The sequence below is a fragment of the Rhinopithecus roxellana genome, chromosome 12 (assembly GCF_007565055.1).
Source record: "Rhinopithecus roxellana isolate Shanxi Qingling chromosome 12, ASM756505v1, whole genome shotgun sequence".
Taxonomy (NCBI): domain Eukaryota; kingdom Metazoa; phylum Chordata; class Mammalia; order Primates; family Cercopithecidae; genus Rhinopithecus; species Rhinopithecus roxellana.
Window position 1 is genome coordinate 17,529,957 of NC_044560.1, and position 26,543 is coordinate 17,556,499.

Consider the following 26,543-nt stretch of genomic DNA (forward strand, 5'->3'; position numbering starts at 1 on the left):
TAAAAATATTGAAAAAGAGATAAAAGACTACACATTGTGTACGGTGTACACGGCTTGGATGATGGTTGCACCAGAATCTCAGAAATCACCACTAAAGCACTTATTCATGTAACCAAATACTACCTGTTCCCCAAAAACCTATTGAAGTAAAAAATAACATAAAAGACAAGAAAAGAAAAAAACAAAACAGAAACCGCGCCCCCCACCACTGAAAGAAAGAAAGAAAAAAAGAAAGAAAGAAAGAATTATTTGTGGTATTCTGGAAATAAAAGTAGTGAGGGATTTTTATGAATAAAGTACCAGAAGGATAAACCTAAGGTCTCTAGGACCTTTTCTACCTGGACAGATACTTACACATTTCATTATATGATATTTAAATATCATGTTCGTTAATATCACTGTTGGTCTCATTGAAAAAAATGTTAAATGTTGGGAAGCTGTCAAGCTCACTCTGGGTGTAAATTTTCCAAAGTTGGAATTTCACTTGAAAGCTTGAATTCTGTCACTAGCAACAAATACTGTTAATTTTCGTTATTAGTGACAGGCTTACTTTTGAGAAAATGCCTGTCAGCTATCTAAGCTTGAATAACATAGCTTGTTGTTCAGTCTTTCAAGTAAAAATAGTATTCCATGAAGAAAACTGTCTAGTTCAGTTTGCAACTCAATTACACAAATGCCTTTCCTGGAGATAACCATCATACTTAGTATACAAATGTGCTTTATACATATTTCTGTTTCATCATATACAGTAATAAAAATATATGTACTAAAGGGTTGATATTTATTAAAACTAATATTTTTTATTGCTTTATCAAGGACATTCTTAAAATTGAATTTATTTTTCACTATAACTGTGTAGTTATGAAGAATACAATGATTTCTGCTACAGTTTGGTGCTGTTGCCTTGATTTGTGTTAAGGTGCTAACAGTTTTGCTCACCATTTCTTTTGTACAATCAGTGCAAGTGTCAACACAGTGGAAAAGGCAAATAATTTTTTTGTATTTTTTTTTTTTTTTTTTTTGAGACGGAGTCTCGCTCTGTCACCCAGGCTGGAGTGCAGTGGCACAATCTCGGCTCACAACAAACTCTGCTGTGAGCCTACCAAGTAGCTGGGACTACAGGCGCCCGCCCCAAAGCCCGGCTAATTTTTTTGTATTTTTAGTAGAGACAGGGTTTCACCGTGTTAGCCAGGATGGTCTCGATCTCCTGACCTCGTGATCTGCCTGTCTTGGCCTCCCAAAGTGCTGGGATTACAGGCGTGAGCCACCGCGCCTGGCCAATTTTTTTGTATTCTTATGTATTTAGTTTTACCTCTTGGACTTCTGAAAGGATCTCAGGGATCCCCAGAGATCAGCAGATTATACTTGCTTCATTTTCCTGATGTTCTTAGAGGCACTTCTATGGAAGTCATGAGTAAAGTTAAGACTTAATCATGGAGATTGTATTGGGCAGGGTTTCAGTGTGGACTAGGTCTTGGGCATTTGACAGAAATATGGTCAGAGGGAGTGATCAACTCTGTGGTTTCTCCTAAGCAGGAGTACCCTGCACCACTACCCGCCGGCTGCAGGAGGTGAGCAGTGGGCCAGTGAGCATTACAGTCTGAGCTCCACCTCCTGTCAGATCAGTGATTAGGTGGAACAATTTCATCCCAAACCACCCCAACACCCTTGTCTGTAGAAAAATTGTCTTCTATGAACCCGGTCCCTGGTGCCAAAAAGGTTGGGGACCGCTGGGTTAAAGAAACTTCTATGGGGTGAAATGAGTGTCTGGAACTCATTAGGCAATGAATTATGTTCAAAGAAGAAATCCATAAGCATTTAGTCAAGACAGGCTGAGGGCCAGGCTTTCCTGGGTACTGTGTTCTTAGCTTTAAAAAGGATAAATGGCAGCAGAGATATTGAAGATGACAGCCTTCAATATGTCTCTTGAGTCACATTGTTCCAGTCTGTTCAGGTGGCCTTGCAGTCTGTAGAGGTGTTATGCGACTGTCATCCTGGGTTATCCAGTCTCCGTTTTCCTGGCAACTTTGCTTCTTTCCTGTGTTAGCTCCTTTGTTTCCTAAACCCTCATGTCTTCCTCTGTCTTGGTTGCCAGTAGCTTCTTGATGTTGAACCTCCTGGAATAATTAGTTCATTTCTTTTTCCTTTAGATATGTTTCCTGCAAGATTTATTCAACTTCTACTTTTATTACATTTTTCTTTTCTACTATTAGTTTTTGATCTCCAGGAGGTCTTTTTTCAGTCTCTGAATGTTTCTTTTTATAATATCCTTTCATTCTTTCAACTGATTTTCCTTGCCTAGTCTCTTTTTCTCCTAACATTGTTTTTAAATATTGATTGATTTCTTTTATGTTAGGGTTTTTCTCTGATGTCTAGTAATAATTAGCTGTCTACTGATGATTAAAAGTCAGGGACTAAATAGTTAGAAGCTTTAAATGCATAGGCAGGTTGCCTTTGGGTGAGCTTCTTGGCTTTATTGTTGATGAATATTCTCATACCAGCATCAGGGTCTAAGGGGCACAGTCTTCCCACTGTGTTTGGATGGTAAGGGGTGAAGAAGACTGAGTAAAGAGACTGCTGCATTCAGCATTAATTATGCATATTTTCACTTAATTATCTTCCATTTTAAAATTTTATTTGTGTTTGTATTTTATTTTTATTTTTTGAGAGAGAGTTTTGCTCTGTTACCCAGGCTAGAGTGCAGCGGCGCCATCTCAGCTTACTGCAACCTCTGCCTCCCGGGTTCAAACGATTCTCCTGGCCTCAGCCTCCCAAGTAGCTGGGATTACAGGCACCCACCACCGCCTGGCTAATTTTTGTAGTTTTAGGGTTTCACCATGTTGGCCAGGCTGGTCTCGAACTCCTGACCTCAGGTGATCTGCCTGCCTTAGCCTACCAAAGTGCTGAGATTACAGGCATGAGCCTCTGCACCTGGCCTTTTTATTTTTCATTTTATTTTTATTTTTTTTGAGTCAGAGTCTTCCTCTGTCTCAAAAAAAAAAAAAAAAAAAAAAAGGCATTGCAACCTCAACCTCCTGAGCTCAAGCAATCCTCCCACCTCAGCCTCCCAAGTAGCTGGGACTATAGGCACGTACCACCATGCCTGACTAATTTTTTTACTTTTTGTAAAGATACGGTCTCCCGGCCGGGCGCGGTGGCTCAAGCCTGTAATCCCAGCACTTTGGGAGACCGAGACGGGCGGATCACGAGGTCAGGAGATCGAGACCATCCTGGCTAACACGGTGAAACCCCGTCTCTACTAAAAATACAAAAAATTAGCCGGGCGAGGTGGCAGGCGCCTGTAGTCCCAGCTACTCGGGAGGCTGAGGCAGAATGGCGCGAACCCGGGAGGCGGAGCTTGCAGTGAGCTGAGATCCGGCCACTGCACTCCAGCCTGGGCGACAGAGCGAGACTCCGTCTCAGAAAAAAAAGATACGGTCTCCCTATGTTGCCCAGGCTAGTCTTGAACTCCTGGGCTCAACTGATCCTCCCACCTCGGCCTCCCAAAAAGTTGAGAGTGCAGGCATGAGCCATTGCACCCAATCCCTTACATTTTTTGTACCATATCCCTACCATAAGTTGCCTTTTGTGACCCCATTCCAGAAACCATTTGCTTTACACTTTCTTGGAAAACAGACTCCAAAATTCTTCCAGGGTTAGTGTAGGACCGACATTGAAGATCATGGAGCAGGGAAAGTGATAGAGGAATCAAACAGCTTTTACCTTGCTTCTCCTGATTTTAGGTCACCTCCCTTTCATCTCATTTCAGAGACCTGGATAAAATACAATGAATATATTACTTGTTAACCTATATTGGTGTATACTACCAGTTAAAAGAAAAAAATTGGCCGGGCGCGGTGGGTCACGCCTGTAATCCCAGCATTTTGGGAGGCCGAGGCGGGCGGATCATGAGGTCAGGAGATCCAGACCATCCTGCCTCTACTAAAAAATACAAAAAACTAGCCGGGCGAGGTGGCGGGCGCCTGTAGTCCCAGCTACTCGGGAGGCTGAGGCAGGAGAAGGGCGTAAACCCGGGAGGCGGAGCTTGCAGTGAACTGAGATCTGACTATTGCACTCCAGCCTGGGCAACAGAGCGAGACCCCGTCCCCCCGCCCCCGCCAAGAAAAGGAGAGAAAATTAGGCTGGGCGCGGTGGCTCACCCCTGTAATCCTAGCACTTTGGGAGGCCGAGGTGGGCGGAGCTGAGGAATTTGAGACCAACCTGGGCAACACAGTGAAACCCCGTTTCTACTAAAATACAAAAAATTACCCGGGCGTGATGGCGTGCACCTGTATTCCCAGCCACTCAGGAGGCTGAGGCAGGAGAATTGCTTGAACCCGGGAGGTGGATGTTGCGGTGACCCAAGATCATGCCACTCCACTCCTGCCTGGGCGACAGAGCGAGACTCTGTCTCAAAAAAAAGAAGAAGAAGAAGAAGAAGAAGAAGAAAGGAAAGATTAATGTCTGCACTGTACGTAAGTGCTGAGTGAAGGAAGGATCCAGAGAGGATGTGCATAGAATTTGTGCTACTATGATGCGCCACACCCCACTACTTTCAAAAATAGCTAATTCCTGCTTCTGCTTTCTTTCTCCCTTTTCAACTGTTTATGGAGTTAACAGTCACTCTTCCAACAGCATGCCAGAATAAAAGGGACTGAAACCCTGGCATATCACTTATTTAAAAGTACTGAGTTATGACTTCCTTCTAAAGATTTTTGAGGTGGAGGAGGAACTGCATACTAATTGCCTTCCCAAAATGTTTTAAATCATCTGAATACTTCATTAAGTTTCTATATACCCTCTCTTGTATAAATATGAACATGACGTGTTGAAAATTTTTTTGGGTGTGTGTTTGATGATTGTTTAATGAGATATAGATTATCAGTTTGCATTCAGAACTTAAAGCTAGTTGCAAAGGCTTTATTCATATGCATGACATTCTGGAAACAACTTTATAAGATAATACCTCCTTTTGATTAGAATTTGTATCATATAGGAAATAGGAGAAGCAGTTTGTTAAGGTAGCAAATAGAATTTATTATTTCCTAAACAAAGTCAATTTTTTTTCTTATTCTGTATCTGAATTTATAAATTATTATTATGATGCTATAAAGGAGTTTTTTTCTAGCTGTTTAAGAACGTTTGCCAAGGAGCCAAACTCAAGACATAATGCACTTCAAAGTTCATGGGAAAACATTTTTGATGTTATGTTGTTACCACTTGAAGCTCAAAATATGCCAGTAACATAGTCCTTCCCTCCCTCCCCTTTAAGAATGAAAGACAAAATACAAGCTTAATTAGTTTTGACATCCCTGGGGTGTAGGAGATAAATTCCTCCAGTATTATGTGATGCCAAAAATGATCTAGTTCCATTTTTTCTCCTAGTGGTTTTGATGAGAAATTTAATATAGCATTATTATAAATATATATTAAATATCCTCTGTCGTCTTGTTTCCTAAAGGAGTATAAACTTACGGAGGTCAACATCTTTTTACTGTTACATCCTACCACCACCCAGTAGTAAACACACAATACATATCTGTATGTGTTTCTTCCAGTGGTTTTAATTTTTCTGCATAAGATAGAATTACCAATCTTGAGGAAAATAGAGTACACAGACACCAAATTCTGTGAACTTGAATAACAGATGTTATGTAATTATTTTTTCTGTAAGTAGAAAAAGATGAGCTGTAGTAGTAGTATACAAGCCTGGAAAGGCAGTAATGCTGACATTCTGTACTATTGCCTGTGTCCTCTCACCACTTTTTATCACTTCTGACTGTGCCTTACTCCTAGAAAATCATAGCAAGTGGGATAGGTTGACTAAATGCCTGGACTGATTTCCATCTGAATTTATGGCTGCAAACTGAGCCATTATCAGTGTGTCATGCACCCTGCACAGATGATGATGTATGTCATACAAATGTTTTCTTCCAGTCTGTGGCTTGTCTATTTGTTTTCAGAAGCTTTTAAAGTAATGCAATCCAATTTAATCTATTTTGTCTTTTATGGTTCATAATTTTTGTGTTTTCTTGAAGAAATCTTTGCTTAACCAAAGTTCACAAAAGTTTTCCTCTATTTTTTTTCTTTATGATGTTTATAGTTTTGGGTTTTATTTTAAGTCATTGATTCTTTTTGAGTTAACTTTTAGATATGGTACAAAGTTGGAAATATTCTCCTTTGTCCACTGAATTACCTTGACACCCTGTTGAATTCCTGATGAAATGGGTAATTTTCTTTTTCTTTTTTTTTGCTGGTTCCCGCTTCCTTCCCCCCGAAATGGATAGTTTTCTAGGAAAATATAATTTGCCAAAGTGACTCAAGAAATAAAAATCCTATGTAGACTAGTGTTAAAATGTGATTAGGCCAGGGGTTTTATGGACAATTTAATTCATATTGATGAAGCAGGTCATTGCAGTAGTCCCTCCTTATCTATGGGGGTTATACCAAGACCAATACTGCTAGTGGATCCCTGAAATCATAGATAATATTGAACCCCAGTACGTACTGTTTTTTCCTGCACATACATACATATATACATATATATACCTGTGATAAAGTTGGGATTATAAATTAGGCACAGTAAGAATTTAATAACAATAACTAATAATAAAATGGAACAAATAAGTAAAACAAGGATTACTTGAACACAAGCACTGCAATACCGCCACAGTTGATATGGCAACTGAGATGGCTGCTAAGTGATTAACAGGCAGTGAAACACATACGGTGTGGGTATGCTGGACAAGGAGATGGATGATTCACACCTGGGCAGGACAGAGCAGGATGGCATGAGATTTCATCATGATACTCAGAGTGGCACATGATTTAAAACTTACAAGTTATTTATTTCTTTTTTTTTTTTTTTTTTTTTTTTTTTTGAGACGGAGTCCCGCTCTGTCACCCGGGCTGGAGTGCAGTGGCTGGATCTTAGCTCACTGCAAGCTCCGCCTCCCAGGTTCATGCCATTCTCCTGCCTCAGCCTCCTGAGTAGCTGGGACTACAGGCGCCCGCCAGGTCGCCCGGCTAGTTTTTTGTAGTTTTTTGTAGAGACGGGGTTTCACCGTGTTAGCCAGGATGGTCTCGATCTCCTGACCTCGTGATCCGCCCGTCTCGGCCTCCCAAAGTGCTGGGATTACAGGCTTGAGCCACCGCGCCTGGCCAAGTTATTTATTTCTAAAAATTTTCCATATTATATCTTTGGACTGCGGTCAACCACAAGTAACCAAAACTGCAGAAAGTGAAACTGCAGATAAGAGGGGACAGCTCTATAATGCTATATCAATCAGTATAGCAGAGAAAAAGAAAGTATACCTGTTTATTTTATAAAGTTGGCAAAATCTTTTTTTTTTTTTTTTTTGAGACGGAGTCTCGCTCTGTCGCCCGGGCTGGAGTGCAGTGGCCGGATCTCAGCTCACTGCAAGCTCCGCCTCCCGGGTTTACGCCATTCTCCTGCCTCAGCCTCCCGAGTAGCTGGGACTACAGGCGCCCGCCATCTCGCCCGGCTAGTTTTTTGTATTTTTTAGTAGAGACGGGGTTTCACCGTGTAGACCAGGATGGTCTCGATCTCCTGACCTCGCGATCCACCCGTCTCGGCCTCCCAAAGTGCTGGGATTACAGGCTTGAGCCACCGCGCCCGGCCAAAGTTGGCAAAATCTTAATAACTACAAACTGACAGGCTGGGCACGGTGGCTCATGCCTCTAATCTCAGTCCTTTGGGAGGCCCATATGGGAGGATTGCTTGAGCCCAGGAGTTCAAGAACAGCCTAGGCAACATTGGGAGACCCTGTTTCTACAAAAAAAAAAAAAAAAAAAAACCCACAAGAATCTTTTAAAAAGTTAGCCAGGTTTGCTGGCGCGCATCTATAGTCTCAGCTGTTTGGGAGGCTCAGGTGGGAGGATTGCTTAGCCCAAGAGGTCTAGGCTGCAGTGAAATGAGATTGTGCCAGTGCACTCCAGCCTGGAGGACAGAGCAAGACCCTATCTCTAAATAAATAAATAAATGCTGACAAAGACAGTGTAAAAATACATTTGTCCAGCTGGGTGTGGTGGCTCACTCCTATCCCAGCACATTGGGAAGCCAAGGCAGGCAGATCACCTGAGGTCAGGAGTTTGAGACAACATGGTGAAACCCTGTCTCTACTAAAAATACAAAAAAAAAAAAAAAAAAGCTGGGCGTGGTGGCAGGCACCTCTGTAACCCCAGCTACTGAGGAGGCTGAGGCAGGAGAATCATCTGAACCTGGGAGGCAGAGGTTGCAGTGACCCAAGATTGCACCACTGCACTCTGGCCTGGGTGACAGAGCAAGACTCTGTCTCATAAAACAAAATAAAACAAACAAAAAAATACATTTGTTCTATTCCACTTAATACAACTGTAGAAAGTCTATATAAATTAAATGTAGATTAAATCCAACAAATCATTATTTTTTTCTTATTACAAAAACAATATGTATTTCTTTGAGAAAAATGAGAAAATATGGCATAAAGGAGAAAATTTTAAGGCCAGATGCAGTGGCTCACACCTGTAATCTCAGGACTTTGGGAGGCTGAGGCGGTGGATCACCTGAGGTCAGGAGTTGGAGACCAGCCTGGCTAATATGGTGAAACCCTGTCTCTACTAAAATACAAAAATTAGCTGGGCATGGTGGCATGCGCCTATAGTCCCAGCTACTTGGGAGACTGAGACAGGAGAATTGCTTGAACCCTGGAGGTGGAGGTTGCAGTGAGCTGAGATTGTGCCACTGCACTCCAGCCTGGGTGACAGAGTGAGACTCCATCTCAAAAAATAAAAAAAAGGAGAAAAACTTAAATCATTTGACCTTTCTATCCATTGGTAATTATTAATAACATTTTGATATATCTACTTTTATGATTTTTTAAAGGAAGTTATCTATGTACAGTAGTTACATTTTTTTAACATGCCGATTTATAGCTGTTTTTTGCTTGTTTGTTTGGTGCCAACCACCATGCCCAGCTAAATTTTTTGTATTTTTAGTAGAGACAGGGTTTCACCATGTTGGCCAGGCTGGTCTCGAACTCCTGACCTTAAGTGATCCACCCGCCTCGGCTTCCCAAAGTGCTAGGATTACAGGCGTGAGCCACTGTGACTGGCCTGCTTTTTTGCCCATTTGATATGTTAAATCTATAAATATATTGAAAGAATATGACCCAAGAGGATTTATTGCAATATCTAAGGATTATATAGATATATTGTCACTTTACATATATATACACACACACACGTATATAAAGTGTAAATGTATATGTGTATATATACAGTGTAAAAAAATATATAAAGTGATTATGTGTGTATGTATATAAAGTGTGTGTGTATGTATATATGTGTGTGTAGATATATGTGTGTGTGCATATATATGTGTGTGTATATATATATACACACACACACACTTTTTGAGATGAAGTCTCACTCTGTCGCCCAGGCAGGAGTACTGGCGACAGAGGTGGGAGTACTTGATCTCAGCTCACCCAAACCTCCGCCTCCTGGGTTCAAGCGATTCTCCTGCCTCAGCCTGCCGAGTAGCTGGGACTATAGGCGACCGGCCACCATGCCTGGCTAATCTATAAATAGTTACAAATTATTACCTTGATAGGTCAAAAACTAGAACGAAAATGATATGCTTGCTTATCTTTGTAGATGAGAAAATTCAACTCTTCTAGTTAAAAGCTTTAGTTACCCTAGGAATAGAATAATTTATTTTTATTCTTAAATATTTAAATAATAGTGACACCGGCATTTCTACCAAATTGATTTAAAAACTGATAACATTAAGACACATTTTATAAAGTAAAACTTGTTAGGTAAAGTCTCCTTTGACCACCTTTGTCTAGTGACAACCCATACATACTATGAATGTTGTATATATCCTTCTAGTTCGTTTTTTTCTGTTACAACATTGCTTACATACTTTGATAGGATCAAGACCAGTTCTCTAGACCAGGTGCAGTGGCTCACACCTGTAATCCCAGTGCTTTGGGAGCCTGAGGCAGGCAAATCATCTGAGCGCAGCCTGAGCAACATTGTGAAACCCCAGCTCTACAAATAATAGAAAAATGAACTAGGAGTGGTCTCGCAGTCCTGTGGTCCCAGCTACTCAGGAGGCTGGGAGGATCACTTGTTCCCAGGAGATTAAGGCTGCAGTGAGCCATTGATATGGTTAGGCTTTGTCTTCCCACCCAAATCTCATCTTGAATTGTAAACCCCATAATCCCTATAATCCCCACATGTCAAGGTAGAGACCAGGTGGAGGTAATTGAATTATGGGGGCAGTTTGCCCCATGCTGTTCTCATGATATTGAGTTCTCACAAGATCTGATAGTTTTATAAGGAGCTCTTCCCCCTTCACTTGGCCCTTCTCCTTCCTGCCACCTTGTGAAGAACATGCCTTGCTTCTGCTTCACCTTCCACCGTTATGGTAAGTTTCCTGAGGCCTCCTCAACCATACTGAACTGTGAGTCAATTAAACCCCTTTCCTTTATAAATTACCCAGTCTTGGGCAGTTCTTTATAGCAGTGTGAGAACAAACTAGTACAAGCAATGATTATGCCACTGCACTCCAGCCTGGGTGACAGGTTGAGACCCTGTCTCAAAAAAAAGAGGATTGTTAGCTATAGAAAATCTAAAGGAGTTGTTTTTCCGGTTGGAGCGCCGCGCGGTTAGGTTCTCTCTTCCACGCTCGCATCAATGCCGTCTAAGGGCCCGCTGCAGTCGGTGCAGGTCTTCGGACGCAAGAAGACAGCCACAGCTGTGGCGCACTGCAAACGCGGCAATGGTCTCATCAAGGTGAATGGGCGGCCCCTGGAGATGATTGAGCCGCGCACGCTGCAATACAAGCTGCTGGAGCCAGTTCTGCTTCTCTGCAAGGAGCGATTTGCTGGTGTGGACATCCGTGTCCGTGTGAAGGGTGGTGGTCACGTAGCCCAGATTTATGCTATCCGTCAGTCCATCTCCAAAGCCCTGGTGGCCTATTACCAGAAATATGTGGATGAGGCTTCCAAGAAGGAGATCAAAGACATCCTCATCCAGTATGACCGGACCCTGCTGGTAGCTGATCCCCGTCGCTGCGAGTCCAAAAAGTTTGGAGGCCCTGGTGCCCGTGCTCGCTACCAGAAATCCTACCGATAAGCCCATCATGACTATCAAAATTCATCTGTGTAATAAACAGTTTTTGAGGGAAAAAAAAAAAAAAAGAAAATCTAAAGGAGTTGAGTAATTTACAATAACAACCCAAATTATAAAATACCTAGGAGTGATCTCAGCAACATAGCCTATATGATAAAACTAGAAGTGTGCTGTAGATAAGTAAATAGATCCATTATGTCAAGTAATGGGAAAAACTGGAAAAATTATTGGTGTCAGTTATTCCTAAATTTATTATATAGGTTGAATACAACATTAATAGTTGAAGAGAACTTACATTTGCTTTTGATATTTGACAAAGTGATTATCAAATATAACTTAGAAAAAAATTAAAGCTAAGAAGTTAACAAACTCCCCTTTTTAATTGGTTTATGATGCCAGTTTGGTCACACTAAGTTTTGTAAGGTCTTGGGTGCATTTTTGGACTTTATGTTCTTTTCTGTAGAACAATTTGTCAGTTTTTGTACCAGTTCTACAGTGTGTTTATTACTGCAGTCAAAACAGCCTCACTGGCTGGCTTCTGCATGTCCTATCATGTTCAAAATGACCTTTCATGATCAGAGCTTTGAGTTGACCCAGAGGCAGGGTAATTTTTACAAGATTACTGTTTGAAACATCAATGAAACCAGAGCACATGGGCATGTTCACATATACACACACACATACACACTCACATGCTATAATTGAGGCTTCCATTGAATGAAGCTAATGGTAGTATAATGGACCATCTTGTAGCATCTTGTAGATGGTGCTGATGGCCTTTGATCCTCATTGAAGATTTGTGGGTTTTTTTTTTTTTTGATTCCTCATCAAACCAGTGTTTATCTTGAGGTAGCCAGAGTAACATCATATCAGGTTGTAATCTATAGCTATAGCTTTCCTTTTTATTATTGCATAAAAAGATTAATATTATATTTGACCTCTTTTAAGAATTTTAAAATTTCTTATTTAGGTTTCCTTTGATGCTGCTATATTCTTTGTTTCTTTTCATTGATTTCTTAAAACTAATTTAGATGCTCTAAAAGGTAGGCCTGGCTGCTTTATTTTGTCCATTTCCCTGCACAGGGTGAGTCAGTCTTTTCCTCACTTCAGTTTAGAGCTCAGTAATCAAAGGGCACAAATAACAAGAAGGCTTAAGAATTATATCTTAAATAGTACAAGACAAAAGTGGCACCAAAGAAAGGACATTCCTGCTAGGATGGGGAACTTGGCTTAATACTGAAGGTGTGTATTTGTTTAGTTCTAGTTATAATCTCATAATGTATCCAGGATGCATGGCTTAATGTTGGTTTCAGTGAAGGCCAGTTACTATCCTAACTCCACCCCAAAGGTGAATGATGGATGGATGTATGATTGACTGACTGAACGACTTATTGATTCATTCAATAAATTTTTGTTGGCTCACTGCCCTAACTGCCATGCAGGGAAAAAAATGAGTAAGTTACATTTTCAGCTCTCAAAGAGGAGATTGAGAACTTTTAATGTGAGACAGTGAAGTGATTTTATACAGATAAAAATACTTGTGTTATTGGAATTTCCTGCCATGTTATTCAGCATGATTTATACTTGTGGAAATATTAAAACTTAATTGTATAACATGTATAGTCAGCCCTCTGTTTCTGAGGGTTTCACATCCATGGATTTAACCAACCACAGATTGAAAATACTTGGGGAAAATTAATAATTATATAACAATAAATGGTAATGCAATTTTTTTTCAATACAGTATAAAAACTTTGCATCACATTTACAGTGTTAGGTATTATAAATAATCTAGAGAAGACAAAGTATTATGGATGATGTGTATAGGTTATATGTAAACACTTTGCCACTTTATATAAGGGACTTAAGCATCCATGGATTTTGGTGTCCAAGGAGAGTCCTGGAACCAATCCCCCTTGGATACTGAACGATGACTATATTTCCCTTCTTTTCCTTTATCTATTTTTAAGGCTAGTCAAATGAAGCAGTGGGAGGGGAGAAGGAACAAATAAATCTGTAAGTGGTTGAGATCAATTAGTTGTAAACCACACTGCTTCTGACCAGCCTGTATTTCTTTTTCTATTCTGTGTTCTTTGAACAGTTTAGTGGCAGTTTCTTTAGGGCAAGTTTTTTGTTTTACTGTGTTTTGTATCTAAAAAGAGAATTTGGTGACCATGGGGAAATAGGTAAAAAATAGAGACTTCTTTTCTTTTGAGACAGAGTCTTGCTCCAGGCTGGAGTATGGTGGTGCCATCTCAGCTCACTGCAACCTTCACCTCCCGGGTTCAAGCAATTCTCCTGCCTTAGCCTCCCAAGTAGCTGTGCCACTGCGCCCAGCTAATGTTTTTGTAGTTTTAGTAGAGACGGGGTTTCCCCATGTTGACCAGGCTGGTCTCGAACTCCTGACCTCAGGTAATCCGCCTGCCTCAGTCTCCCAAATTGCTGGGATTACAGGCATGAGCTACCACACCCGGCCTAAAACTAGAGACTTCTTAACTACCTCAGAGAGTATACACAGGGCTGGGTGTGGTGGCTCATGCCTGTAATCCCAGCACTCTGGGAAGTGGGAGGATCCCTTGAGCCCAGGAGTTCAAGACCATTCTGGGGCAACATTGCAAGACCTTGTTTTGACAAAAAATAAACAAAATTAGCCAGGTGTGGTGGTGCATGCCTATAGTCCTAGCTACTTAAGAAGCTGAGATGGGAGGATTGTTTAAGCCAGGGAGGTCGAGGCTGCAGTGAGGCGTGATCACGCCACTACACTCCAGCCTGGGCAACAGAGTGAGATCTTGCCTCAAATAAATAAATGAGTAAATAAATATCTTGCACCCTCATAAAACATATTTGTACATTGCTAATAATGCTCCAAGTAGCATAAGTATGGTTAAAAGGTTATATAAACCTGTGCTTCAGTAATTTTGGGTTTCTAATGAAAGACTAGGGCTAGAGAGTTTTTGTTGTATATCTAGGTTTATGGTGTAGCAAAGGATGGAGACTCAGATCCAGATTACTTAGATATGAATCCTAACTTTGCCGGTTTTTACCTTAGACCAGTTTACTCCTATGTGACTCAGTTTCCTCATATAAAATGGGAATAATAAATGCTGTCTTTCTCATAGACTTGTAAGAATTAGACAAGTTAGTATGTGTAAAATATTTAAAACAATCGTTGGGATTATAACACATGTTCTATTCATGTTAGCTATTATTATTCATAGATAATTGGGAAAAAGAATACTTGGGAAGTTGAATTTAGTTTATTTTCTAAGTTTTAGCTTTCTTCAAATCTTTTCTTTTTTTTTGAGATAGAGTCTCTGTCGACCAGGCTGGAGTACAGTGGCACGATTTCGGCTCACTGCAGTCTCGGCCTCCTGGGTTCAAGCGATTCTCCTGCCTCAGCCTCCCGAGTAGCTGGGATTACAGGTGCCCGCCACTACGCCCAGCTAAATTTTTTGTATTTTTTTTTTTTGGGGGGGACGGAGTCTCACTCTGTCGCCCAGGCTGGAGTGCAGTGGCCCGATCTCAGCTCACTGCAAGCTCCGCCTCCCGGGTTCACGCCATTCTCCTGCCTCAGCCTCCCGAGTAGCTGGGACTACAGGCGCCCGCCACCACGCCTGGCTAATTTTTTGTATTTTTAGTAGAGACGGGGTTTCACCGTGTTAGCCAGGATGGTCTCGATCTCCTGACCTCGTGATCCACCCGTCTCGGCCTCCCAAAGTGCTGGGATTACAGGCTTGAGCCACCGCGCCCGGCCATTTTTTTTATTTTTAGTAGAGATGGGGTTTCACCATGTTGGCCAGGCTTGTCTCGAACTCCTAACCTTGTGATTCACCCGTCTCGGCCTCCCAAAGTGCTGGGATTATAGGCATGAGCCTCTTCAAATCTTTTCACACATAACAGAGTAGATAAATTTGAACTTTATTTTATTTATGTTCTAATTTTTCAGATAGCAGTTTTTACCATTTAGGGAAATGATCAGAAACCAGGAAACATAAATCAAGGAGAGAAGAAATAGAGACCAGAAATCAGCTTTGAGTGATTAAAAACTGGTAGTGCTGCAGTTTTGTCCTTCTAAGTGTTTCTTATAGGAACTAGAAAAGCAGAACTATTTTTTAAAATTATTAATTAATTAATTTATTTATATTTTTGAGACAGGGTCTCACTCTGTTGCCCAGACTGGAGTATAATGGTGTGAACATGGCTCGCTGCAGCCTTTACCTCCTGGGTTCAAGTGATCCTCCTGCCTCAGCCTCCCGTGTCGTTAGAACTACAGGCATATGGCCACCACTCCTGACCTTGCTGCCCAGACTGGTCCCCACCTCCTGAGCTCAAGCGATCTTCCCACCTCAGCCTTCCAAAGTGCTAAGATTACAGGTGTGAGCCATCATATCCAGCTGAAGAGCTATTTTTATTTATTTTTATTTTTAAATTTTATTTATTTATTTTTTTTAGACGGAGTCTCTCTCTGTCACCCAGGCTGGAGTGCAGTGGCACCATCTTGGCTCACTGCAAACTCCGCCTCCTGGGTTCAAGCGATTCTCCTGCCTCAGCCTTCCAAGTAGCTGGGACTACAGGTGTGCGCTACCACACCCCGCTAATTTTTTGTATTTTTAATAGAGACGGGGTTTCACTGTGTTAGCCAGGATGGTCTCAAACTCCCGACCTCATGATCCGCCTGCCTTGGCCTCCCAAAGTGCTAGGATTACGGGGGTGAGCCACCAAGCCTGACAACAACAAAGTGCTTTTGAATTACTGGCTTGAACAGGTTTGATAGAAACACTATTTATATAGTAATTCTAGTTCTTCTACAGGAATTTTTATTGAGTCATAGTGTAACTAGATGTTCATTACTGAGAATTTTTATTTAGTAGAGAATGAAGGCTATATTCTCCTGTACATGTACTGGAAAACAATATTGTTTAAGGAGATTTCTTGTTAGGAATTTCTGCATAACTTTTACAAATGTTATAGCTAGCTGTCATCAGACACATACTGTGTTCCCACTGGACATCTAGTGTTGGTAATATTCAGGTTTCTTTCTCACTCACTTAAAGTGAATATTGAGGGCCAGTCAAATTAGGAAGAGTTGTGAAACAGAGAGAAGGAAGATTAAGTGGCAATGGCTAATAGTCATCTCTTTGAGTCACTAGTCACAGTCAACATGTTTCAGACCTCTGTGATGTGGGCTCCTTGATTTCTGCCTAGTTTCTACACATCATTGATACCTCTTGGTTCCTTAATAGATGTCAGTTGGGCTGGGCGCAGTGGATCACACCTGTAATCCCAGCACTTTGGGAGGCAGAGCTGGGTGGATCACCTGAGGTCAGGAGTTTGAGACCAGCCTGACCAACATGATGAAACCCTGTCTCTACTAAAATACAAAAATTAGCTGGGCGTAGTGGCGGGCACCTGTAATCTCAGCTACTTGGGAGGCTGAGGTGGGAGAATCGCTTGAACCCGGGAGGCGGAGGTTGCAGTGAGCTGAGATCACACCACTGCATTCCAGTCTGGGCAACACAGCGAGAAACCTTCTCAAAAAAAAAAAAAAAAAAAAAGATTGTGAATATAAATAGTCCAATAGTTTGAAACTAAATAAAATGAAACTTTTATTTAGCTGTGATGATTTCTTCAGCCTATACTACCAATAGTAGTTGGTACTATGAAAAACAGATACCAGTCGCTCACGCCTGTAATCCCAGCACTCTGGGAGGCCCAGATGGGAGGATCACGAGGTCAGAAGATTGAGAGCATCCTGGCTAACACGGTGAAACCCTGTCTCTACTAAAAATACAAAAAATTAGCCAGATGCAGTGGCGGGCGCCTGTAGTCCCAGCTACATGGGAGGCTGAGGCAGGAGAATGGCGTGAACCCGGGAGGCAGAGCTTGCAGTGAGGCGCCACTGCACTCCAGTCTGGGCGACAGAGTGAGACTCCGTCTCGAAAAAAAAAAAAAAAAGAAAAGAAAAACAGATACCACATGCTGATGAAACGTGGAATTGGTTCTTTGAGATACCCTGTTATTACTAGAAGACTTTTGTTTTGTTTTGTTTTGTTTTTAATAGAGACAAGCTCTGCCCCCACTGGTCTCAAACTCCTGGGTTCAAGCAATCCTCCCACCTTGGCCCCGCAAAGTGCTGGGATTACAGTAATGAACCTGGACTGCGCCTGGCCTTGGAAGACTTCTGAGTGGGCTTTAAAAATCCTTTAAGTTCAGCATGTCCAGTAGAACTTTGTGCAAAGATGGAAATGTTCTGTATCTGCCACTCTCCAATGTGTAGTCATATGTAGCTAGCTACTGAGCACCTAAAATGTGGCTAACAAAACAGAGACTGAATTGTAATTTGTATCTCATTTTAATAATATAAATGTAAATAATCATATGTGGCTAGTGGCCACATATTGGACAGTGCACATAGATATTTGAGAACTGAGCAGCATATTTGATAACCAATACTTCTCTACCAATGATTAAAATAATGTAATTCTTATTTACTTTTAATATGCTTGGAAATGTTGTTTTTTGTTTTGCTGCCATTAGAACTAAAAATAGTATAGTATTTGGCTAGACGCAGTGGCTTACACCTGTAATCCCAGCACTTTGGGAGGCAGCGGGATGTGGATCACTTGAGGTCAGGAGTTCGAGACCAGCCTGGCCAACATGGTGAAACCTCGTCTCTACTAAAAATACAAAAATTAGCCAGGCATGGCGGTGCGCACCTGTAATCCCAGCTACATGGGGGCCTGAGGCAGGAGAATCACTTGAACTCAGGAGGCGGAAGTTGCAGTGAGCTGAAATTGCGTCACTGCATTCCAGCCTGGGCAACAGAGAGAGACCCTGTCTCAAAAAAAAAAAAAAAAAAAAAAGTGCTATAGTATTAGGAAGAAGACAGAGGAAGTTAATTTAGGAATGTGTTGTTTACTGCGGGTCTTCACTTATACATCATCTTCCCACTGAGGCCCTTCTGCTCACCCACTTTATAATTTAGCACCCTCCCTTTCAGCCCACCTTATTTTCCTTTCTTCCCTTTTTTACTCTGTGGTACTTGTCACCATCTAATGTAATAGGAAGAGGGCAGGGATTATTTTCCCCTGTTGTGTTCACTGCTGTGTCCCAACACCTAGCATAATAACTGACACATTAGAGGTACTCAGCAAATATTTGTGGAGTGAATAAATGAGGGTTGTGGTTTCTCAATAATTATAATCTAATTTATTTAACACTTATTTTGCATATAGCAAGCATTGAATTAGATTAGTTATATAGAGTACACTATGGTCACTACCCTTTCCATAGTAAACATTTATTTCTTTGTGAGCTTCATTCAAATCACTGACAAGAAAAAAATTTAGAAAACTAAAAACTGAAAACATTTCTTTGAACCATTATTTGAAACAGAATATTGAATCGGTTAAATCGTTGGTTGGAAGGGACCTTGGCAATGATTTGAATCAATTGTCTGATGTCACATGGTGGTTTAAAGTTCCATCAGTGTCATTTACATCTTCTTCTCATTTCCCCTTTTCCTTCATCCCACAACATATGAATCTTTTTGCTCACTTATTTTTTCTACATCTTCTCATCTCCATTCAGCTAGTTCTCACCTTCTTCTAGGCCTACCTTTCCCACTGACTTTACTGGACCCTAAGGAACTCCTCAAATCCCTATCCAAATCTTTCACCTATATTAACTGAAACTTTCCTGTTGATTATGATTTCTTATAACTCCTTTCTCAGTTCCAGAAGCTTCTCCCTATCCCCTGGGATATCCTCAAGAGCTTACTGGCCTGAAAACCAAAACTTGAAGAGAAAGCAACAAGGCAAAATCCCTATAGCTCCAGTTTCTTAGAGTGTGATCTTTCATTTTGTGGAGCTGACAACTGTCCTGCTGGCATAATTTCAGTTTCTCTTGCTAATAAAAGTCCAACGTATTGTAGGTTTTAAACATATACATTACTTTGTGCCTACCATTATTGAGAGAAGAAGAGATAATATAGCTTCTGTGACATAAAAGCATAACAGAACCTCTCCAGTTTTTCCTAAAGAACTGTGGTGGTTTAATTTAAACTATTGGGGGAGAATCTAAATGGAAGGAGAGGAACCAAAATATATTAAGCACCTCTAATCATTAGGTAGTCTTTGGAAATTCTTCTTATTTTTCATAACTCTATGAACAGTTTTCTTCATTTTACAGATGTGTAAACTGAAGTACATGTAAGTAAAATAACTTTCCAGAGTAACCTAATCAGTAAACGGGAAAGCTGAGATTTTACATAGTTATATGACTGTAAACCCTGTGCTTTTTTCCATTGGTAAACCATGCTGCCTTCTAGAAGTGGAGGCAAAGGAGGGAACAAGAGTTATAGTGTTTGATGTAGAATAGGAGGCAGTTTGTTTTTTGCATCCAATGAGCTAGCCACAGAAATAAACCAGTATTATTTGGGGTAAGTGGCATGAGTATCTGGTGATTCCAGTGGCCCTGCCTTAACTTTAACCTTCTGTCACTTTCAGCCTGTTCTTCAGGCTAGTTCACATGAAGTATAAACACTTCCTACTAAGGATCTTGAGCTTCACAGTTGTGATTAAATGAGGGAGTATGTGAAGGTTCATATGACAAATCTATCTCCTTTGTTACTACTTGCAAAGCAGTATGTTCTCAAAAACCACATGAACATACGGTTTTTTTTTCCCCACAAAAGTAAGAGTTTCACAGCAGCTCCCACGATTGTGTGGAATGATAGAACGGTCTATGGTCTCAACATTTTTTCTGGCCTCCGTGAGAAAAGTTCCACTGTTGGAGGTCAGAAGAAATGTAGAGATGATGGACCATCCATGGTAGAATAGTGGATGAATAGTCTACCTTGGATGAATATAATGGATGAATATTCTACCAGGGTAAAATAGTCTATGGTAGAATAGAATCTCTGAGAAAAGCTTAAAATTAAAGAATGCTGTTTCTTTCCTTATACTCAAGATTAATAATACTCGGTGCATGTATACTGTACATCATGTGTGACAAGCATTGAGAGTTTAAGGATAAATACATCGTGTGCCCTGCCCACAAGGAGTTTCTAGCTTAATTGAGAAGTCTGAAGATTCCTGCAGTTCAGGCTGGTGTACTTTATAACAGAGTATGAGAACTTAGGCACCATGCAAACATATATTGGTAGGTGTAAGTGTGTCTAGCTTTGTCCTGAGATCAGAGGAAAAAACTTATTTTTGATGGTGTGTCCAGAAAAACCATAGTTATGATTAGCTCTTAACCTCTCCAGTATTATCCCTTGGTGCTTGTACCTTTTTCTCACTTCTGTCATCCCTCCTATGACTGACTCTTTCAGATCCTTTTTTTTTCTTTTTTTTTTTGAGACAGAGCACTGTCGCCCAGGCTGGAGTGCAGTGGCGCGATCTTGGCTCACTGCAAGCTCTGCCTCCTGGGTTCACACCATTCTCCTGCCTCAGCCTCCTGAGTAGCTGGGACTACAGGCACCCGCCACCACACACGGCTAATTTTTTTTTGTATTTTTAGTAGAGACAGGGTTTCACCATGTTAGCCAGGATGGTCTTGATCTCTTGACCTCGTGATCTACCCGCCTCGGCCTCCCAAAGTGCTGGGATTACAGGCGTGAGCCACTATGCCCAGCTGACTCTTTCAGATTCTAGATGTCACTTCATTTGAGATATTTTCTGTTGCCAGGCACTGTGGTTCACACCTGAAATCCCACCACTTTGGGAGGCTGAAGCAGCAGGATTGCTTGAAGCCAGGAGTTATAGACCAGCCTGGGCAACATAGGGAGACTCTGGCTCTACAAAAAAAAAAAAAAAAAAATTGTTTTAAAGCCATGAGTGGTGACGTGCACCTGTAGTCCTACCTACTTGGGAGGCCGAGGCAGGAGGATCGCTTAGACCCAGGAGTTTGAAGCTGCAATGAGTCGTGATCACACCACTGCACTCTAGCCCAGGTAATAGAGCAAAACTCTGCCTAAAAATAAAAATAAAATATATCTGACATCAGGACAAAGCTAGACACACTTACATGCGCCAGGAGGATCGCTTAGACCCAGGAGTTTGAAGCTGCAGTGAGTCGTGATCACACCACTGCACTCTAGCCCAGGTAATAGAGCAAAACTCTGCCTAAAAATTAAAATATATCTGACGTCAGGACAAAGCTAGACACACTTACATGCGCCAATATGTGTTCGCATAAACCTAAGTATTCATACTCTGTTATAAATCCTGTTGTCTTTTCTTTTTTTTCTTTTCTTTCTTTTCTTTCTTTTTTTTTTTTTTTGAAACAGAATTTCACTCTGTCCTGTCCAGGGTGGAGTGCAGTGGCTCAATCTTGGCTCACTGCAACCTCTGCCTCCCGGGTTCAAGCGATTCTCCTGCCTCAGCCTCTTGAGTAGCTGGGATTACAGGCATGCACTGCCATGCCTGGCTAATATTTGTGTTTTTAATAGAGATGGGTTTTGCCATGTTGACCAGGCTGATCCCAAATTCCTGACCTCAAGTGATCCGCCCACCTTGGCTTCCCAAAGTGCTGAGATTACAGGTGTGAGTCACCGCACCTGGCCTAAATCCTGTTTTCTTGAGCTATAATCACCTTATGGGCAAAAACTGTTGTTTTTAGTACCAGCATAGTGCTGGGCACACAATTAGGGTTCAGTAGATTTTTATGAGAATTCTGCTTGAGTGATTAAGGAAAGTCCCGTACAGAGGTAAGCAACAGTTGAGCGAGTTCTTTTTTTTTTTTTTTTTTTTTTTTGGTAAATATTTTCCTTTTTTGAGACTGGGTCTCACTCTGTCTCACTGGCTGGAGTGCAGTGGTACAGTCACGGCTGACTGCAGCCTTGACTTCACACAGTTCTTAATGGATGGGTAGGAATTTGCCAAATGGATCTAGGAAAGAAATTCCTGGCAAAGGGAGCAATTTGTACAAATAGATGAGAAGATGAAGAGTTTGTAGATTACTAGCAAGGCTTTCTAATTTCCACATGTAGGATGTTACCTCCCATAACTATCCAGTGCCGGCCAGCCTAGAGTAGATCATGGGGTAAAGAAAAGAAAGCTGCTCTTTCCCCTAATTATATATTCAGAGGGTGAAAATTAGTCTTTGATGTGAATATGTATTTGTATGATTTGCTAGTAATTTCTGTTGGTCATCGTATCCTAGAGGACAGTGACTTCTTCCTAACTCCTCACTGGAGTTTACCTCCCTCAGACATCTCAGGCCGTAAGAAAGAAGTATGCTGAATTAAGCTAAGGGAGCTATAATTAAAATAGTCAAGAGCTGATTTTCCTAGGTAATCCAATTTGTATTCATACTTCAGCATAAAAATACATTTAATTTTAAGCATTATACTCCTGTGATTGATCTTGTAAAGTATTTATTAAAAATATAGGCTGGGCACGGTGACTCGCACCTGTAATCTCAGCACTGTGGGAGGCCGAGGCGGGCGGATCACGAGGTTGGGAGATCGAGACCATCCTAGCTAACATGGTGAAACCCCATTTCTATTAAAAAATACAAAAAATTAGCCGGGCATGGTGGCAGGTGCCTGTAGTCCCAGCTACTCGGGAGGCTGAGACAGGAGAATGGAGTGAATCCAGGAGGTGGAGCTTGCAGTGAGCCAAGATCATGCCACTGCATTCCAACCTGGGCCACAGAGTGACACTCCATCTCAAAAAAACAAAACAAAACAAAAAATATATAAACATGGGGCCAGGCGCAATGGCTCATGCCTGTAATCCCAGCACTTTGGGAGGCCGAGGCAGGTGGATCATGAGGTCAGGAGATCTAGACCATCCTGGCCTCCCAAGTAGCTGGGACTACAGGCACGCGTCACCATGCCCAGCTAATTTTTGTATTTTTAGTAAAGATAGGGTTTCACCATGTTGGCCAGGATGGTCTTGATCTCTGGACCTCGTGATTCACCTGCCTCAGCCTCCCAAAGTGCTGGGATTACAGGCGTGAGCCACCGCACCAGCCACTACAATACAATTTTTATGGTGAATTTAAAACACCAAACACCACATTCCAAAAAGAACTCTGAGTCAGACACCAACAGTAAAAGCCTACTGTGATCTCAGTCTGTCTTTAGTAATGAAGCCCAATGACTAACATATAAGAAGACAATCAAACTATATTTTGTTCAGGAAAAGGAAGATAAAGTCTTCCATATCTTCTGGATGGAACCTGGGGAAGATATTCCACAATGTCTTACTGCTTATAAACAATTTTAACAAATCAGCATTAGTTTAGTGGAGGGAAGGAACAATTCATGGCTTCCTGATGAGAAATTCAGTTCACATTTATGTGGCCTACTTTGGAGCAACTTGTGCTGTTAGGTGATGATCTTAAGTTTTTCTGTTGAGCACTACCTGTGGAACTGTCCAAATCTAGGCTTTTAGGAAAATAATATATTGGCCGGGTGCAGTGGCTCATGCCTGTAATCCCAGCACTTTGGGAGGCTGAGGTGGGCGGATCACGAGGTTAGGAGTTCGAGACAAGCCTGACCAACGTGGTGAAACCCCCGTCTCTACTAAAAATACAAAAATTAGCTAGGCGTGGTGGTGCACACCTGTAATCCCAGCTACTCAGGAGGCTAAGGCAGGAGAATCACTTGAACCTGGGAGGCGGAGGTTGCAGTGAGCCAAGATCGCGCCACTGCCCTCCAGCCTGGGTGACACAGCAAGACTCTGTATCAAAAAAAAAAAAGAAAAAGAATATATTTGGTATGCCCAGCAATTTATAGGTTATACATGGTAATTAGAAACAGTTCTTTAATAAAACAAGGACTGCTTGGGTCGGGTGCAGTGGCTCATGCCTGTAATCCCAGCACTTTGGGAAGCTGAGGCTAGAGGATCTGCTAGAGGATCTCTCTCTCTCTCTCTCTCTTTTTTTAAAGTAAAACTTTAATTTTTTTCTCCCACTAGGATCTGTTGAGTCCAGGAGTTTGAGACCAGTCTGGGCAATATAGTGTGACCCTGTCTCTACGAAAAAAAAGTTTAAAAATTAGCTGGCTGGGTGGCACATGCCTGAAGTTCTAGCTACTCAGGAGGCTGTGGTGGGAGGATTGCTTGAGGCCAGAAGTTCCAGTGAGCTATGATCGCACCATTGCATTCCAGCCTAAGTGACAGAGCAAGACTCTGTCTCTAAAGAAAAATAAAAATGAAAAAAGACTCTCATTAGAGGGCTTTAAGTGCTGTCTAAATCTCAATGATAGCTTCAATTCCTTTGCCTATTAAATCTTATTTTTCTAAGGTGTTTAGTTTTTTTTGAGAAAGGGTCTCACTCTGTCATCCAGGCTGGAGTGCAATGGCACGATCTCAGCTCACTGCAACCTTTGCATCTTGGGCTCAAACAATCCTGCCTCAACCTCCCAAGTAGCTGGGACTACTGGCATGTGCCACTATGCCTGGCTAATTTTTGTATTTTTTTTTTTTTTTTGTAGAGATGGGGTTTCACCATGTTACCCAGGCTGGTCTTGAACTCATGGACTCAAGTGGTTCACCCATGTTGGCCTCCCAAAGTGCTGGGATTAGAGGCATGAGCCACTGCACCTGACCGAAGGTTTCTTGCTCTTTCCCTAAATAAAATAGGAAGAGAATCACAAATTTTAATTCTGCTACTTCCCCTGAGGCATTAAGCTGTGAAGAATAAGTACTCTAAAAAGGGAGTATCTTATTAGCTAACAAATAACAAGACATAGCTGTCTACTTCTTACAAAGTTAAAGTGAGACTTCCTTTTAAATTTCTAAAACATAATGCGACCGGACACAGTGGCTCACGCCTGTAATCCCAGTGCTTTGGGAGGCCGAGACAGGCGGATCACGAGGTTAGGAGATCGAAACCATCCTGGCTAACACGGTGAAACCTCGTCTCTACTAAAAATACAAAAAAAAAAAAAAAATTAGCCGGGCGTAGTGGCGGGTGCCCGTAGTCCCAGCTACCCGGGAGGCTGAGGCAGGAGAATGGCGTGAACCTGGGAGGCGGAGCTTGCAGTGAGCCGAGATCGCGCCACTGCACTCCAGCCTGGGCAACTGAGCAAGACTCCGTCTCAAAAAAAAAAAAAAAACATAATGCATAGAAGACTAAAATGAACTCAAGGCTTTATTGTTAATTTTAATATCATTAGTGTGCCAGTATCGTCCTACATTTCTGCTTGTCTGCTTACCATTTAGCACAGAATAAATAGTGATTGTTAGAAGAAAAATTAAACATGATGGTCAGGGAACATGTAGTGTCTTGGCACATAGGCAACAGACTTAGCATTTCTTTCTTCTTTTCTTTTCTTTCTTACTTTGAGACAGAGTCTCGCCCTGTCACCCAGGCTGGAGTGCATTGGCACGATCTCGGCTCACTGCAACCTCCACCTCCCAGGTTCAATCGATTCTCCTGCCTCAGCCTCCTGTGTAGCTGGTACTACAGGCGCCAGCCACCACGCCCAGCTAATTTTTCTATTTTTAGTAGAGATGGGGTTTTACCATGTTGACCAGGCTGGTTTCGAACTCCTGACCTCAGGTGATCCTCCCGCTTTGGCCTCTGAGAGTGCTAGGATTACAGGAGCGAGCCACTGCACTGGGCCTAGATTTAGCATTTCTTTTTATTTTGTTTTTTATTTTATTTTTTTGAGACAGAGTCTTGCTCTGTTACCCAGGCTAGAGTGCAGTGGTGCAGTCTTGGCTTACTGCAACCTCTGCTTCCTGGATTCAAGCCGTTCTCCTGCCTCAGCCTCCTGAGTAGCTGGGATTGCAGGTGCCCGCCACCACGCCCAGCTAATATTTGTATTTTTAGTAGAGATGGGGTTTCACCATGTTGGACTTAGCATTTCTGAGAGATTAGTTGTAGAGTGTGGACTTCCTTGGAAAATGAATATTTCTTTTGGAGCTTAAAAATTCTTGGCCATTTATACAAGAGCTTCAGTGAGTCTGGGAGTCAGAATAAGGATACCTGGATTTTAGTTCTGGCTCTGAGCAAGGCATTTAACCTCTTTGAACCTCAGTTTCCTCCTTCTGCAATAAGTAGGAGATTGAAATTGAGCCAAATGATCGCTAATAATCCTTTCATTCTTTTTTTTTTTTTCGAGATGGAGTTTCACTCTTGTCGCCCAGGCTGGAATGCAGTAGCCAGTAGCGCTATCTTGGCTCACTGCAACCTCTGTCTCCTAGGTTCAAGTGAGTCTCCTGCCTCAGCCTCCTGAGTAGCTGGGACTACAGGCGCATACCACCATGCCCATCTAATTTTTGTATTTTTAGTAGAGATGGGGTTTCACCATGTTGGCCAAGATGTTCTCAATCTCCTGACCTTGTGATCCGCCTACCCCGGCCTCCCAAAGTGCTGGGATTACAGGCATGAACCACTGTGCCCAGCCCCTTTCATTCTTGAAGTTTTATTGCCACTCTCAC

The 26,543-nt window shown here is 41.8% G+C and overlaps 1 protein-coding gene and 1 pseudogene across 6 annotated transcripts in view; both read left to right on the plus strand.

The window, feature by feature from the left end:
* PHACTR4 (phosphatase and actin regulator 4) overlaps nt 1-26,543 on the plus strand; it is a 144,877-nt gene that overhangs the window by 42,246 nt on the left and 76,088 nt on the right. The gene's annotated exons all lie outside the window — the stretch shown is intronic.
* Nucleotides 10,649-11,210, plus strand: LOC104675703 (annotated as a pseudogene). Its single transcript, XR_749819.2, has one exon. The product of XR_749819.2 is annotated as a 40S ribosomal protein S16 pseudogene (transcript).